Here is a 14,681-nt window from a genome sequence, read left to right as displayed (position 1 = left end):
GGAAAGCAAATATCAACCGCTTGGTAACAACACCACATGCATTTGCTATGTGACTTCTGCTGAATCTGAGTGATTTAGTATCTGATGTTTGGGAAGCAACTGTCAGAACACCTCATTAAAATACCACCCATTTTGCAAAGAAAATTGGCAGCACTTACTGTTTAACTAGCTAATATGTTTAGAGTACATTCTAATCTTCACAGTTTCACCAGTACCTAGATATCAAATATTAGAATGTCAAATTTATATTTGTTAGCCATGCTTCTAATGTCTGAAAGTCTACATGCAGCATTCAGTAGATTGGCAAAGAAATGCTTTCAGTTTTACAAATCCTATACGATTCATATAAGTAACTGTAGGCTACGCTGCTTTGTATTAGATTAGAGGGACATATCAACTAATCTTCACAAAAGGAATGCTCCAAGTAGTAAAATCTGTATAGCTTTGTAACACTGGTATTAATTTTTTTAAAATCACATTTCTTTCAATTGAGCTTTTTCCTTTAAAAAACCCCTGACTTACTAGTAAATCAAAAGCCATTTTATATGCCTTGAATTGTTTTATTACTTTGCCATACTCTCTTGTGACCTGCAGACTAACATGTGAGAAAGTATCAGATTATTGCATTCACAAAATAGATCTGTGTGGGGAAAATTTGTCTACTGAGATGCATTTTATTAGTCACACCAATCTTAGCATTTGAAAGCTCCCTTAAAAATTGCTAGAGATTACTTCCATTCACATTTGCATCATGAAAATAAAGACTGATTGTTGATTTGATAACTATGCAACTGAAGACCTGAAAAATTCCATTTATTAAGCTACTAAATATTTAATTCCACACACTATTTCCTAGGGCTCGGGGTATACGCGTCATTTCTCTTGGCAGAGCACTTCAGCTGAATGCTGAGAGATCTGATTAAAAAACCTGTAAATATAACAGAGAAATGGCACTATCAGTGTAGACATCTATGTGTGCAATGTCATTTCTGGATTAGTTCCCCACTGGTGTCTAAAAATAATGTCGGTAATGATGTGGGGTTTGTCTTTGTATAGGTTCATTTCAATGGCTGCTGAGTGATTGGTAAACACCTTTCTAGCTGGCACGGGAATAATTGCTGTGAATAAATCTGCCTGACATAATTTATGAGAAACCGTCTCAGCTGGATTTCTTAGTACTGAGCTTTAGACGACTGGAAGGCGAGCTGCACTACAAAACCATGTCATGCAAGGCAATGCCAGATTTCAAAGCTGCCACTTCAGTGGCCGAGGTCTCAGTGAGCACCGCAGCCTGACCAAGGTTTCCAGCCTATTCCGCACAGCCTGCCAAGACTGCGGGCAACTGCCCACCCTGCGGCACGTGGTGGGGACGGCAGCATGTGAACAAAGAGCCGGGCATACTTAACCACAGATATTTGGAGACGGAAAGCAGCTCTGGAGCCCTGTCCAACCAAATGCTGCGCACCTTCGCCTGCTGCTGAACTGAAGGGCACGCAGGAAACTAAACACCTCCCAGGAATAGCTCAGCAACCAAAGCTGCCCAAGCTCAGGGTCAGCGACAGGACAAGTTTCAGATATTTCATATAAAAACTTCACCGAATTTCTTCCTCTCTAGTGGTTATTATTCAGGAAGGAAACCCATCCCATCATACACCATAAATCACCATGGGATTTATGATTTGGGAAATGTCAGCTTCCTGGAGGATGTATTTTATGATGTATACATTAGTGTAACCTGTTGGTGTGGCTTTTACTGTGACAGCTGAAGAAAAATTGGCATTTTCCTCACAATTTAAAGGCATTTAATGTGTCGCTTGGATTTGCACTGAATCTTAACTTCGTGACCAAGCTGCTAAGCCCAAGTTAAAATTCCAGCCTTACCATGCTGCATTTTCCATGGGATTTTTCTGCTATCACAAAAACATGAAGTTTATAATTATTCCATTCCATTTCTTTGGATAAGAAAAGTTAACCTGCAGTGCACCCTATATGCAGCAAACAGCTTAAGGAAGAGGCCTTGGTGCAGGTGCGGGGAGGCATGTTTGGCAGTGGCCAGGTGCCAGAGTCATAACCTCTGCCACTGCTCCATTCTGCTGGCAAGCAGGTGAGAGGAGCCCCCAGCCACCCCCAATACAAGGACAGACCCTGTACTGTTTTGCAGTGGTTGTGGCCGTGACCTATCTTCAAGCAGCCAACTGTGTTCAAGACCCTTCATCCTCCAGCCTTCCACTAACAGTGGTCTGAAAAGCTTCCTCTGGCTTCAGATCTGCTGGAGGTAGGGTACCAGGCAAAAAGAAAACGAGGCACACAATGCCATTTTCACTATTTTTGGAAAATTCGTTCCAATCCCCATCCTAAAGACTAGCATTTAATTGATGGTTGCAAGGACAGAGCAGAAATGAGGAACTCCATGTCTGACTTGCTTGGAGAAACCTGCACGCACAGTGCTCCCCCTGCTAGGGCCAGTCCCCAGCTCCAGCCACCTCCCCTGTGCCCAAGGGCAAAACAGGGAGTGCACAGGAACTGCCCCCTTCCCCTGGCATTGCCTGTGGCATGAGGGCAGAGGTGGGGGAAGGTGAGCCGGATGAATGACTGCATGAGCTGCTTCCCAACTGATTTCTCCTCCTTTTGCCCAGTACGTACGCTCCCATCTTTCCCTGGCTTGTAAAGGGACTGTTATTGCAGGTGGAGTTTAAAGTTTAGTGCTCAGGATACATTTTTACCATTTCAGACTCAAATAGGCAGGAAAAGCTTTCTTCAGAGGGTGGATGAGGTGGGGAGGCAGCAGTGCAGGAGGCCAGGAGCAACGTGGGACACTCCAACAAGAGGTACCTATAGCAGCCCCATAACTGGGGATCATTATTCTCAAGCGCTTGGGTTTTACCATGATGCCCTGGCTGTACCCAAAGACATGGAATCAGCTGTATATTAAATGACAGTTTTGGTTGTTCCCCTAACTCCTGAAAAACAAATAACTGAACTGCTCAGCTGTGATGAGCGTTCCAGTTGTTGGTTCAGCCCTGAATTTCCTGGTTGAAACCAACTTACTTATCTGAAGATATTGCATTAAAAACAAATGCTGGCTTGTATGATTTCAGCTCATGTTCCGAGCAAAGTCATACACAGGCTGAAAACATTTTTGTTTGATCTTACTGTGTCCTCCAAAAGAACATTAGATCATGCCAGCAAGGAATACAATGGCAAAGCACAAACTGGCTAAAGAAAAAAGGATATATTCATTAACATAAATTGTGAAAGACTTTCTAAAATTCTGTGTTTATCTAAGATTTAAATAGTGTATTTCTTGATCTGACCATTCCAGTTAACCATAAACACTAGATAAAATGGAGCAAGATTGTTTTAATGTCCTCTTTAGAGCAAAATGAAGGATTTCTTCAGAATCTTTTATTCTACATTTTCCCATGCTTTAGAAAACTACAACACAACCGAGTATAAGCCAGCCCTGGAATTTGTGCCCGAAAGTCACCCACCCTAAACTGCACCTTCCCCAGCAGAAATACCTACAGGTATCTTGCTTTTATCTGTACATGAGAGAATTCCCTTTTCTTAAAAACTGGAAAAAGCAAGCCTCGGCAAGGTTGGCAGTTAGTGAAAGGGGACAAAATTCAAGACCAGAAGAAAACAACTTCTGATAAAGCAAAAACATACTAAGGTCAGCAGAGATACAGCGAACTGTACCAGCTGAGACTCAGATGTAAGGAAACAGCATTTATATGAGTGGTAGAGAGCTCCGCACACAGTAAACTTACCACTTCTGAATGCGAGCTGAATCTGCATGATATCAATGCAAGATTTGACACTGTCCTCCTGGAGGGACTGGTTCAGTGTTCCACTGCGTTTTGTAGGCAGCTAATCCAGGCATTTTCTCCCTCCTTTTCCAGGTGACTGGCATAAGTTTGCCTGGATTCTATACCTCGGTGGAGATGACCCCTCCTTTTGCAGTCCGTCTACTTGTGGGAGAACATCAGATGGATCTTTGTTCCTTTCCTTTTCTATAGCTTATATTTTCCTTTTTAAATGAATCCTCTGTGCTGGGGAAAATATGCGTTTTAAAAACTACCAGAACAAATCACTTAATTCAAAAAAGCTTTGCCAGCCTTGAAAATGCATTAAAATGTTACCAAGTTTTATCCAACCAGAATTGGTTCGCAAAAACATTCAAAAATTGACACTTCCACGCACAGATCAAAAAAAGTATCTTATTTGTAAGAACACAGCCAGCTTTACTAGCTAGATACGTACTGTAAACACCAAGTCCTTAAAGAAAAGGTAGTGTGAAGAACAGCAGCTCCTACACTTGTGCTGCAGTACCCTCTTGCGACAGATGGGGCAACTTCAGATTTAGAGGAAACCCAGAAGATGCTCTACTGCATCAGTCAACTGAGGCACAAGCTATATCCACAGAAAAAAGGGTGGGTTGTTTTTTGGGGGTTTGTTTGTTTGTTTGTTGGGTTTTTTTAAGAAACTAAATATGCTGTACTTAAAACTTTTCTCAGGAAAGATATATTTAGTGCTTTGGGGTTTTGAAAAAGCTGAGTGTTTCCTCACTCTGGGGTGTCTTTGCCCCTATTCAAATGACTCCTACTACAGTAACAGGAAACTAAGCAGGGCACCTGAACCTCGCTGTCCCCAGCCTGCGGTACCTGTGTGGACAAGCCAAGAGATGCTAAAAAGTGATTGAGCACTGGCATTTTGGCTACTGCTTACATCACTTGAGTAATTGGGAGCAATAGCTACAGGTAGAAACACAGATTTTGGTGTTCATTTGACATTAATCCTCCCCCGCCTTTCTCATTTCTGTAGGTTCTTTACTGAGAACATATTTTGCCCCAGACTGAGCTCCCAGAATTTGCTGGTTTTTACTTTCTGCGCCTCAGAAGCCAGTTCTGTTCTTGAATCACAAAAACGGGGGTCAACAATTAGCCTCCTCTTCTCCAGAGCAGCCATAGATCATATGCACCAGTTAAATCTGGCTCCTGCAACAGGTTCAGGCTGTTTCCTAAGCATGAGCCACACACCTGCCTACATCTTCTCCCCTCACTTTGTCCATGGTACACAAGACTCATGATATTTGTTACTGCTCAGGTTAGACTGAACTGTTGGGATCACAGTAAATCATCCAACTTCTCCAGGACTTCATGAGTCAGGTCCCACTACCCAAAATCTTCTCTCCTGCCGAGTCACACCTAGGACGGCTGCATCAGCCTGTGCACTCCCCCTCCGGGCCGGGGTGGGTGGTTGCCAGCAGATGGCAACCCCTTCCTACAGTCTCAGGCAGCCAGCGGTGAGTCTCAGGCGTACAGAGTGTTTGGAAAAAATAGATCTGAATGATTAAAAAAGATACAAATTAAGTATTTCTATAATGAATTGTATTACATGTTATTTACATAGGAGAAATATTATTTAGTCCTGGATTTTTGGACACAAACCTCCCTCTTAGGATACAGAGCCTACAGAAGGAAAATAAAGAACCAGTTCTCCCTTCCTCTCTCACCCACCTATACACACAGATATACACTCCTAGCAAGGTTTTGTTTCTTAAAAACTTGAGAAATGTTCCTTTTCCATTCTCTTAATGATATCATAGTCACAGACATCAGAAAATGATTTAAAATAATCACCACGTGAGAAAAGGTCCCAATTTAACCAGCATTTGGTAGACAGCTCTCTCTGCAACAACCCTGCCTTGGAAAATGTTTCCATGAGCCACATTTCTGTAACACCACTTCTCTTAAGTCCTCCCTTGTTTTTATGGAGCAAAGAATAAAAGACAGAACTCATCTGTCTTTCCTCAAAGAATCAGCATGTTTTGCAATGCACCCCAGATGACAAAGGATGTCACAAGTAAAATTTTGCCAAAATTGGTGTTATTTTTTGCTATTTTTACCATTTACATATGCTTTTCTACTAGCACATTCAGAGTAATGCTGCACATGGTCATACATATGGGACACACACAATGATAGCATTTTGCATGCTTTCATTGCAATGCCAACCTTTTAACAAGCAATTTAACTCAGAGATAACTTAATAAAACTAAGATAACCACTTAGTAGTCGCTTCAGAGAGCGGAGGTGTAAGACACTCACTGCCATTGAGCAGGGACTGCACATGTTCTGCTTTCCGAGCTCCAGCCCAGCCTGCAGCAAGCTGCGGTTCCTCTCTTTTGCCAGGCTGCTCTGGCAGCCCTTCCGCAGCCTTTGCTCCAGCAGCCTTCTCTGTTTTCCACTTCTACATCTCAGCCCGAGGGGCAGCAAGATCCTGCATAAGACTACACATTTGGTAAGGGAAATAGATTTGAATACACTTCTCCTACCAAAAAAAATTTACATTTTTTAAATAGTTATTCTACTTTGCTCTATGCATTTATATGCAATCAAGTAAATATTAATGATGCTAACGAAAGTGGTAGCAGTGGCACAGACTAGAGAAGCAGAGTAATTTGGCTTTACCTTGCCAGCGAAGGCAGATGGGTTTATAAAATCCTCATCCAAAACATAAAAGGCCAATGGTCATTTTTGCAAGGCCTTACTTAGACACAGAAACTCACCACTTTAATTACCCTAGTTTAAGTTAATTGCTGCAAAACGCAGAAATTGTTAGTTCAGTAAAAGGCTTTCCTCAGATTCAGGTTACTCTTGTTTCATTTATACTAAACTGAAATAAGCTATTTAAACCTCAAAGTGCACGTGACCTTCTGTAACTGCTTAAGTGCTTTAAAATCATGCTGCAAGGAAAAGGGCACACAGAAAAGCCCAAAGGCTAGGACAAAAAGGAAAAGAAGGTACTTTTGAAGATTTTTATAGGGGAATAATCTCTAAAAATAGCCTTTTAATAAGTTATCTTGAAGTTTAAATTTAAAGCAAACTCCATGGAGAGATTGCATATGGGCTGTATTCAGTGTGTGGAAGAAAACAACCCTTCTGGGAGTATAATAAGCTATACTAGATTATATTATTGGCAGCTAACAAGAAGTTCCTGTTTTCTGAGTGTACCTCAGAATTATTCATTTATTTTTATCTGACCACCAATGCCTTTGCTAGTTCAGCAGATACTCTGAACTAGTCATCAAGTTTTCCAGGTTACAAAATCACCAATCGTATTGAAGTCAAAATATTCCAGGTGTTACACGGATAGTTACAAACATCAACTGCCAGCAATAGTTTAGAACATACTAAAACCCCAAAAGCAGCACAAATTCACTTACTTTTTCCTCTCCAGAGAAACCGATGCTGCTGCTAATTGATTCAAGTATGTTCTAATACTAATATTATAATCTAATATGTTATTCATGCAAAATGAGAATTCTAAAATCCCAATGTTTATTTTTATATGAGCATATACATGGGAAGAAAATACAGGAAATAGTTTAATTTCAAAATATTTTTGAATTTTTCAGACATTCCCTAAGCGGACTTGTTTTTTTTCCTGGTAGCTATTTCTGAACCAGCAACACAAAGTTTAAATGCTGTCAGATGCCAAAGGATGTTTTCTTCTAAATGAATGCTAATTAAATTAGTAGCATAGGTAATTACATTGACTTTAAATTCTGTATGTATTATGTAAGATTCAAGCCAAGACAATTAATATTCAGCATCATGTGTTTTTTATCTTTATCTTTCTGTGTTGATATATTAACATATATTTCTTAACTGTGCAAAGTTATTAAATTAACGATCCATAATGTACTGATCATCTCCTTGATGACTCTTTCTGCAGCTCCTTTGCCTTGAGCTATTGACTGTGAACCTCAGTGTGCCAGGTCCTCCTGCATCTAATGAAAACCGGTGGCCACCTCCCATACATAACATTGCATTGTACATCAATCCGTGTGGTAGGAAGAGTTTGCATGTCAGTGAAGGATTTGGTAATACGGCTCTATATACTTTTAAAATAAGCTCAGGTGAATTACATATGATCCCAGAGAATTCCCATTAAAACAGTGTCCTTCACACACAGCTTAAATTAATCTTTGGATCATCACTTCTGCTAAGAACTGTCACAAACAATGCCACCCTCTTGTCCTTGCCAACACAATTCTACAGCAGCAGTAGTTGTGAAAGAACAATTCTGTCCAAAAACCCCATATGCTGCAGATGCAATTGTCTCCTTGGGGAAAGAACAAGGGCAGCACAAACCATAACACTGAGATTTTAGCCAAATCATGTCATGACCTCAAATGTGGCAATGCATATGGCAATGACAGCATAAAAAAACCTGCTTAAAATAGAGTAAAAATAGTCTTAAAAGCCTATTCTTTGGCCTTTGTCCTGTGCCTGACAACTGTCTACATGCCAGCTATAGAGAGAGGGGGCTTTTGTGACACCAGCTCATCTCAAACCGGCCACATGTCATCATGTGGAAACAATTTCCAGTCACTATTTGGCTGGACTGCATTTATGGCAGCAACAGGTGAGAAGCGCTATTCCTTTTACTCATTGTCAGGGCTACTGTGGCACAAGGCCTCTTGATTGATTTGGGAGGCTAATGACTGACAATGTGTCATGTTTCAGGCTCATACACAAGACTTGTTGACATACAGTATATTTTTAGTTGATCTATTTTTAATTTAACTTCTGTATTGCGCTTACTGCTGCAAAATCCCTGAACTTCATTCCACATGGCAGTACTGCCACCTTGCACCCCAGTCACTTCAGGGATACTGTTCCAAAAGCATGAAGTTATATATATATAATACATATATGTATCTACAAGTCACTAAGATGAGAGGTTTGGTCTCCTTATGCTATGCCCTGGACTCTGGAATTGGAGTGATGACATAAGAAAACCTTCACACTGAGACACCTGAAAATATTATCCTAGAAAACGTCACGCTGGCTGCGCTGGCGCCCAGGGCTCAGTAGCTGGAGCGGTTGCAACACGAGCTGTGAGGGCACAGCACAGCACATCCGTGTTCCTGTCCGTCCCGTGACAGTGCTGCGTGACACCGCTGCATGCGAGCGGCTCTGCAGGGCTCCAGTAATACCCAGTTCCTCTTCTTGAAGCGCTGTTGAAATGTCAGTTAAGATATGATTTATGTACCTGTACATTTGTAAGACAGCCCAGCCTCATTCCATAGAGGGTGAAAAAAACTTTGGGAGGCAGCAACTGAGGCTTACATTGCTCTGAGATTGCAAAATAAAGTGTGAGATCACCTCTGAGCCGCATGGCAACTTTCTGGAGAGTACCCAAGAATCTGAGCCCTGGAACTGCACTGGCAACCTATGTAGTTCCCTCTAGCCTCCCCAAAGTAGCCAATATGCTTTAAAATGTCAATAAATTAACTTTCTCCTATTAAAGTAAAAAAGCTTGGACAACTCTCTCCAGGCTAGTAAATAATACTGATGAAAGGAGTTCTTGACTAACTTTTGTGAATAAATGAGTATATTACTATAGTAATAGTATATAGTATAGGAGAGCCTAGGCTTTAAACAACAACTATTTCTGTTCACTCTGGCAAATCATTTATTTGCTTCCTTTTCTGGCTGGGAGAAAGAGCTCTCCCCCTGTTCATCCGGGTATATCCACCAAGCTCATCACAACAGCATCTGATCACAGTAATATCCAACCACAGGATAACAGTCTATTGGCATCCCTACCAATTACAACTCCCAGACACATGAAAGCAAATGATCCCATCAAATAGACAGCCTCATCTTTAAACACTGCATCTGGAAATGCATTTTAAAATTTAGTATGAGATAATATTAACAAATTCCCAGTATTGCACTTATCCCTTATTTAAAAGGCTTAAAATATTTTATCCCCTTCTCCTTGTATAAACCAATTCAAATTATATAATGTATGTGGATTTACTTTGACTCGATTCCAGATGGCAATATATTATTAAGCCAAGGCTGTACAATTGCAATTTGGTGGAAAACAGGTCAGGATTTTATTACACGTCAAAACTCTCAAACTGCTCTGAATATTTCAAATTAAAAAGGCAAGTAGAAAATAACCCTTGTGTTGGAAGGTTCCTATTGCATTACCTTGCTCATGAATTTATACTGGGTGCATATTTTATCGGTTCTTTTGCTACTTTTCAACATCCGTACGTGCAATTTGTTATGACAAATCGTGGGACAAACCAGGGCTGGGACCGCACAGATACAGAAGGAGCAGGGTACCAGCACCCTGGCAGCTCCTGCTCTCCCCACCAAGTGGAAGAGCTTCAGCTCAGATCACACAATGAAAAGACAGTTTCAGGTGAAGAAGGAGCAGAAAGGCAAAGAAGGCATGCAGAGCAAGATCTTACATGCAATAGGCTTGAAGGCTTGTTGGTACCAACTTTATCTCCAGGCAGGACATTTAAGTGTGACTGTCAGGCGGATGTACGGTTCTCAAAGTCCATTAAAAAAAAAAAAAGATAAGAGATCTCTGGAGCAAGAGAGGCTTCCTTCCAGCAATCTGAGGAACATAGTTGCCTTTTCACTCTCTGTCAACATCTCCTTTGAACCAAAAAGCACACAGAAAGTCAGACTGCTAATTTCCCCTGCCAACTCAAGGCCGGTCCTCAAGAAATCCACTAAATCCATTAATTTCCAGTCTTATCCTTCTCTTAACAATGCTGCCTGTGAACTGTATCAGTGGGCTGCTTATTTGGACAGATTAGTTTGTCTTATGCTATTACACTGCTCAGCTACTTCCTGGCCTATATTAATCCTCTCTATATTATTTTTCTAGTGTAATTAGTGCCGTTAACTGATTTGCTGTTAACAGTTGGTTCCATGTTCATTGAAGGAGATACCAGAACTATGAAGAATTTCTTTGACTCTTCACTGCCAATTTTAAGATTGTTGCGGTTTAACCTGCAGGCAGCTAAACACCACACAGCCATTCGCTCACTTCCCCCCGCCCCCCGCAGTGGGACGGGGGAGAGAATCAGAAAAAAAAAAGTAAAATTCATGGGTTGAGATAAAGATAGTTTAACAGGACAGAAAAGGAAGGGAAAATAATAATAATAATAATGATAAAAGAATATACAAAATAAGTGACGCACAATGCCATTGCTCACCACCTGCCAACAGATGCCCGGCCAGTCCCCGAGCAGCGGTCACCGCCCCCCGGCCAACTCCCCCCAGTTTATGTACTGAGCATGATGTCACATGGTATGGAATACCCCTTTGGCCAGTTTGGGTCCACTGTCCTGGCTGGGCCCCCTCCCAGCTTCTCGCTGGCAGGGCATGAGAAGCTGAAAAGTCCTTGACTAGTGTAAGCACTGCTTAGCAACAACTAGAACATTGGTGTGTTATCAACATTATTCCAGTACTAAATCCAAAACACAGCACTGTACCAGCTACTAGGAAGAAAATTAACTCTGTCCCAGCCAAAACCAGGACAAACATACATCAAGGAGTCTCTAATAAGCCATGATAGTCATTGAAATCAATCAGCATATTGGCGCTTCTCTGATTTTTTCTCTTTTGGGGAAAATATCATAACAACATAGATCTTCAACTAAATACAAATCTTAAATTATGGGACTGTCTTTCAGCAAACAATATATCCCAAAACTATACATGGTAGCTGACATTTATGTTCTCATATGCATATCCATTAGTTTCACTGCTTTAGGAGCCACCTGAAAACTATTAATGCTGTTAACAGCTAGATGTAGGATCAGTTCCCTGGGGTGGTTCTTCATACTCCGCTGCATTATGCTATAGGGCATAATACACTTGGCACAAGACAGCTTTCACATGCCAGGCTCCTTGGACAAAATACACAGTCTCGTGCACAGAAAATCAGTAAGGTCATGTTCACAGATCAAACTGCAAAGGAAAGAGAAATCCAGCTGGACCACTTACAAAATGAAAGTCTTTTACATGTCTGATTCATATTCCCTCACACAAAGAGTATCTTAAATACAAATAAGAGTATGTAACAGCATAAGGAGTTACCCAGAATATAAGCAACTACCGTTTCTGAACTTATCCCTTACTATACCATTTTATCTTTGTGTTGTCACATAGTGTTGTGTGTATTGATCTCATAAACAGTAGCTGCTCCAGGAAAAAAAACCAAAACAAAACCAGATCATTTCCTTTCTTACTAAATCTCTTTCCCAACTTGTCTTCTGAATTATTCATAATGGCCTATTTTTGAATGATCCCTCTACACATTTTGATTTTGATACATCCTGCACCTGTGATTGCTCCCCTACCACATTTGTAGTATTGCTTTTTTAAGGAGAAAAAAAAGGACTTTTTTTTCAATACACTGCAAGGCCGATCATCCAATGTGAAAAAAAATAATGAAAGCATATAAAACCTGGAACACTGTCACTCCTGGTTCCAGTAGGCAGTAGAATGTATTACAGAAAGTACCACATTATCTCATATTATCTAATGAGGTAAGAAGATGCTGAACACCATATACCCTGTTTTATGCAAGCTGATAGCATCACTGCAGCTAATTTTCATGTCTTCTCTCAAAAGCTCCAGCGGGCGAGCCCAGGGCCCTGGTATTGGGGGCAGGTAAGGGGAGTTACTGCCATGTCACATTTTAGGGGAATGCAGAGACTGAGCTGCTCTGCTACAGAAACCACCTGAAAATACATTTCTGTCCAAAACAGAAGGAAAGACAAGGCTGTTCAGAATCAAAGGGGTTCTGGGTATGTACTGGTTTGGGCTGAGTTCTGTGGGAAGGAAGGAAGACAAAGCTCAGCAGGGAACAGATGTAGGCTGGGAGAAAGAGCTCTCCCCCTGTTCATCCGGGTATATCCACCAAGCTCATCACAACAGCATCTGATCACAAGAAGCAGCTGGAGGAGCAGCCGTGCTTGGCCCTGCAGGAGAGGACTCCATAGGAGAAAGGCTGGATGAAAGAGTCATTGAGTAAGAACTGTTTGCCACTTACTTTGTGTATTCTGGTTAACAGAGAAATGGCATTGCACCAAAGATGCATTGATATACCCAATACCATCACTGATTTTTATTTTTTAGGGGACTAGCCTGCTAGACCTGCTTCCCCCAGTTTTGGCTAGCTACGCAACTCAGAAAGGAGATACGATTGTCCCAGGCAGGAGTGAAACAGCACCAACCCACACCTCGCCACTTCTCAGGACAGGGTGAGAAGAGTTCTTCCACACAGTTTGTGTCTTCTCAGCACGATGGGGTGCTCGACTCCCACACCAAGGTTATGTCAGGCAGGAAAAAGTACAAAATACCTCAAGGTAGCAAAAGAAAGGGTTTAGTAGCTCTGTCAACATTACCTTAAACAGTAGAGTTGGCTCGGGACAAGACTGCTGAAGTGAAGCAGACAGCTCCCTACGGAGAAGAGACAGGGCAGTAGCGCCTCACATCTTTGTTCAGTTGTAACAAACCATACTTGAAGCTGAATAATCAGGCTACTTCCAGTGCAGTGTGCCGCCTTATTTTCAAGTACTGCCAGTGGTTCCTTGGCTTTATAAAAAAGCATGCATAAACCCCTCCCATCTGCAATTAAAATGCTTGTAGAGTAAGTGTGGCTCAAGTCTGTCTAAACAGTTGTCGTTTATTAACTTATGTTTTATGGCACTAGCACTACTGCTACAATAAGTTAGTCATTTATTTATTCCTGACATTTATTACGCTGTCATAAAATTCAGTATTCTGTATAGTACAGAGAAAATAAAACAATTGTCCCATAGCTACTAAAACTTCACGTGTAATAATTTTCAGAACCAGGTGATTATTGCGTAGGCTAAAATCTTACAGAACTGTAGCACTGCAGTGGTACTGATGATCATTTCCAAATAACTTTAAAAATCCTATTCAAATTCATCTATATTCATCACATTCATTATTTGTGTCTCCTGATATGTGAAAACTCATTGCATCACAAGTTAATGGATTTTCATTGCCACAAATGCATTTCCCCCAGCGCATCTCTGGAGCATCTTTGCATACATCACTACAGCGATGAATTGATCCCTTATCCCGCTCAGCTAGTTAAGGATTGTTGCCACAACCAAGCCATTGTAAACAATCTTTCTACACGCAAGTCAGACTTGCACATTCTCATTTTTTTATGCACCATCAAATCACCTTCTCAAGGAAAACGAGATTTACTATACAATCTCAGTAAGACATGCTTTGCTACATAATTCCTCATTTCCTGGCTGGCACAGGGGAAAGGTGCTGCTGCATTTCCAATGAAGCGCCGCCTGAGGAGTGAGCGAGTTGCTGCACCAATTAAGCTACAGACTAGAAGCAGGAATCCTCCTATGGACTCTCATTATGGGACAGATTCCACTGCTGTTTCACAGAGACTATTTGCTCCACATCCACATCTCCTCTTCAGTCTGCTTTCCCCACAGCCACCTCAGCAACCTGCCTGGATTCTGACGCAGGTTTCCTCCAGAAAGGGAAGCCCAGGACTGCCAGAGGTGAGCGTTCCTGCTGGGACCTCCAGTCAGAGCAGCTCAGCTCCCTCAAGGACTTACCGTGGAGACTAAAATTACTGACTGCACTGATCCCCAGCTCTTGAGAGGACTCATCAGCAACTGCCTTGCCTGTTTCATAAACACGTGATTGAAACTGAGCTTTTAGTTTGAATTAGAAATAAAACCACCAAACATTTTTCTCTGCTGCCATATCCCAAGATTAAACACACTACAACCCCCTAAAGCAAATGCTGTGGAAATAAATTATCCTCTCTGATTCAGTAATACTTGA

General features: G+C 41.4%; 1 long non-coding RNA gene across 1 annotated transcript in view; it reads right to left on the bottom strand.

Annotated features, from left to right (window-relative positions):
- The window catches only part of LOC103925255, a 14,236-nt gene extending 10,319 nt beyond the window's left edge, over positions 1-3,917 (bottom strand). The window contains exon 1 of the long non-coding RNA XR_664023.1: positions 3,771-3,917. This is a non-coding gene — a long non-coding RNA (uncharacterized LOC103925255). The remainder of the gene's footprint in view (positions 1-3,770) is intronic.
- Positions 3,918-14,681: the final 10,764 nt, after the last annotated feature.

Source organism: Pygoscelis adeliae, unplaced genomic scaffold (assembly GCF_000699105.1).
Source record: "Pygoscelis adeliae isolate BGI_AS28 unplaced genomic scaffold, ASM69910v1 Scaffold241, whole genome shotgun sequence".
In the NCBI taxonomy this organism is placed as follows: domain Eukaryota; kingdom Metazoa; phylum Chordata; class Aves; order Sphenisciformes; family Spheniscidae; genus Pygoscelis; species Pygoscelis adeliae.
Note: the sequence above shows the minus strand (reverse complement) of the source record. Positions and strands in the feature narration are given on the sequence as shown.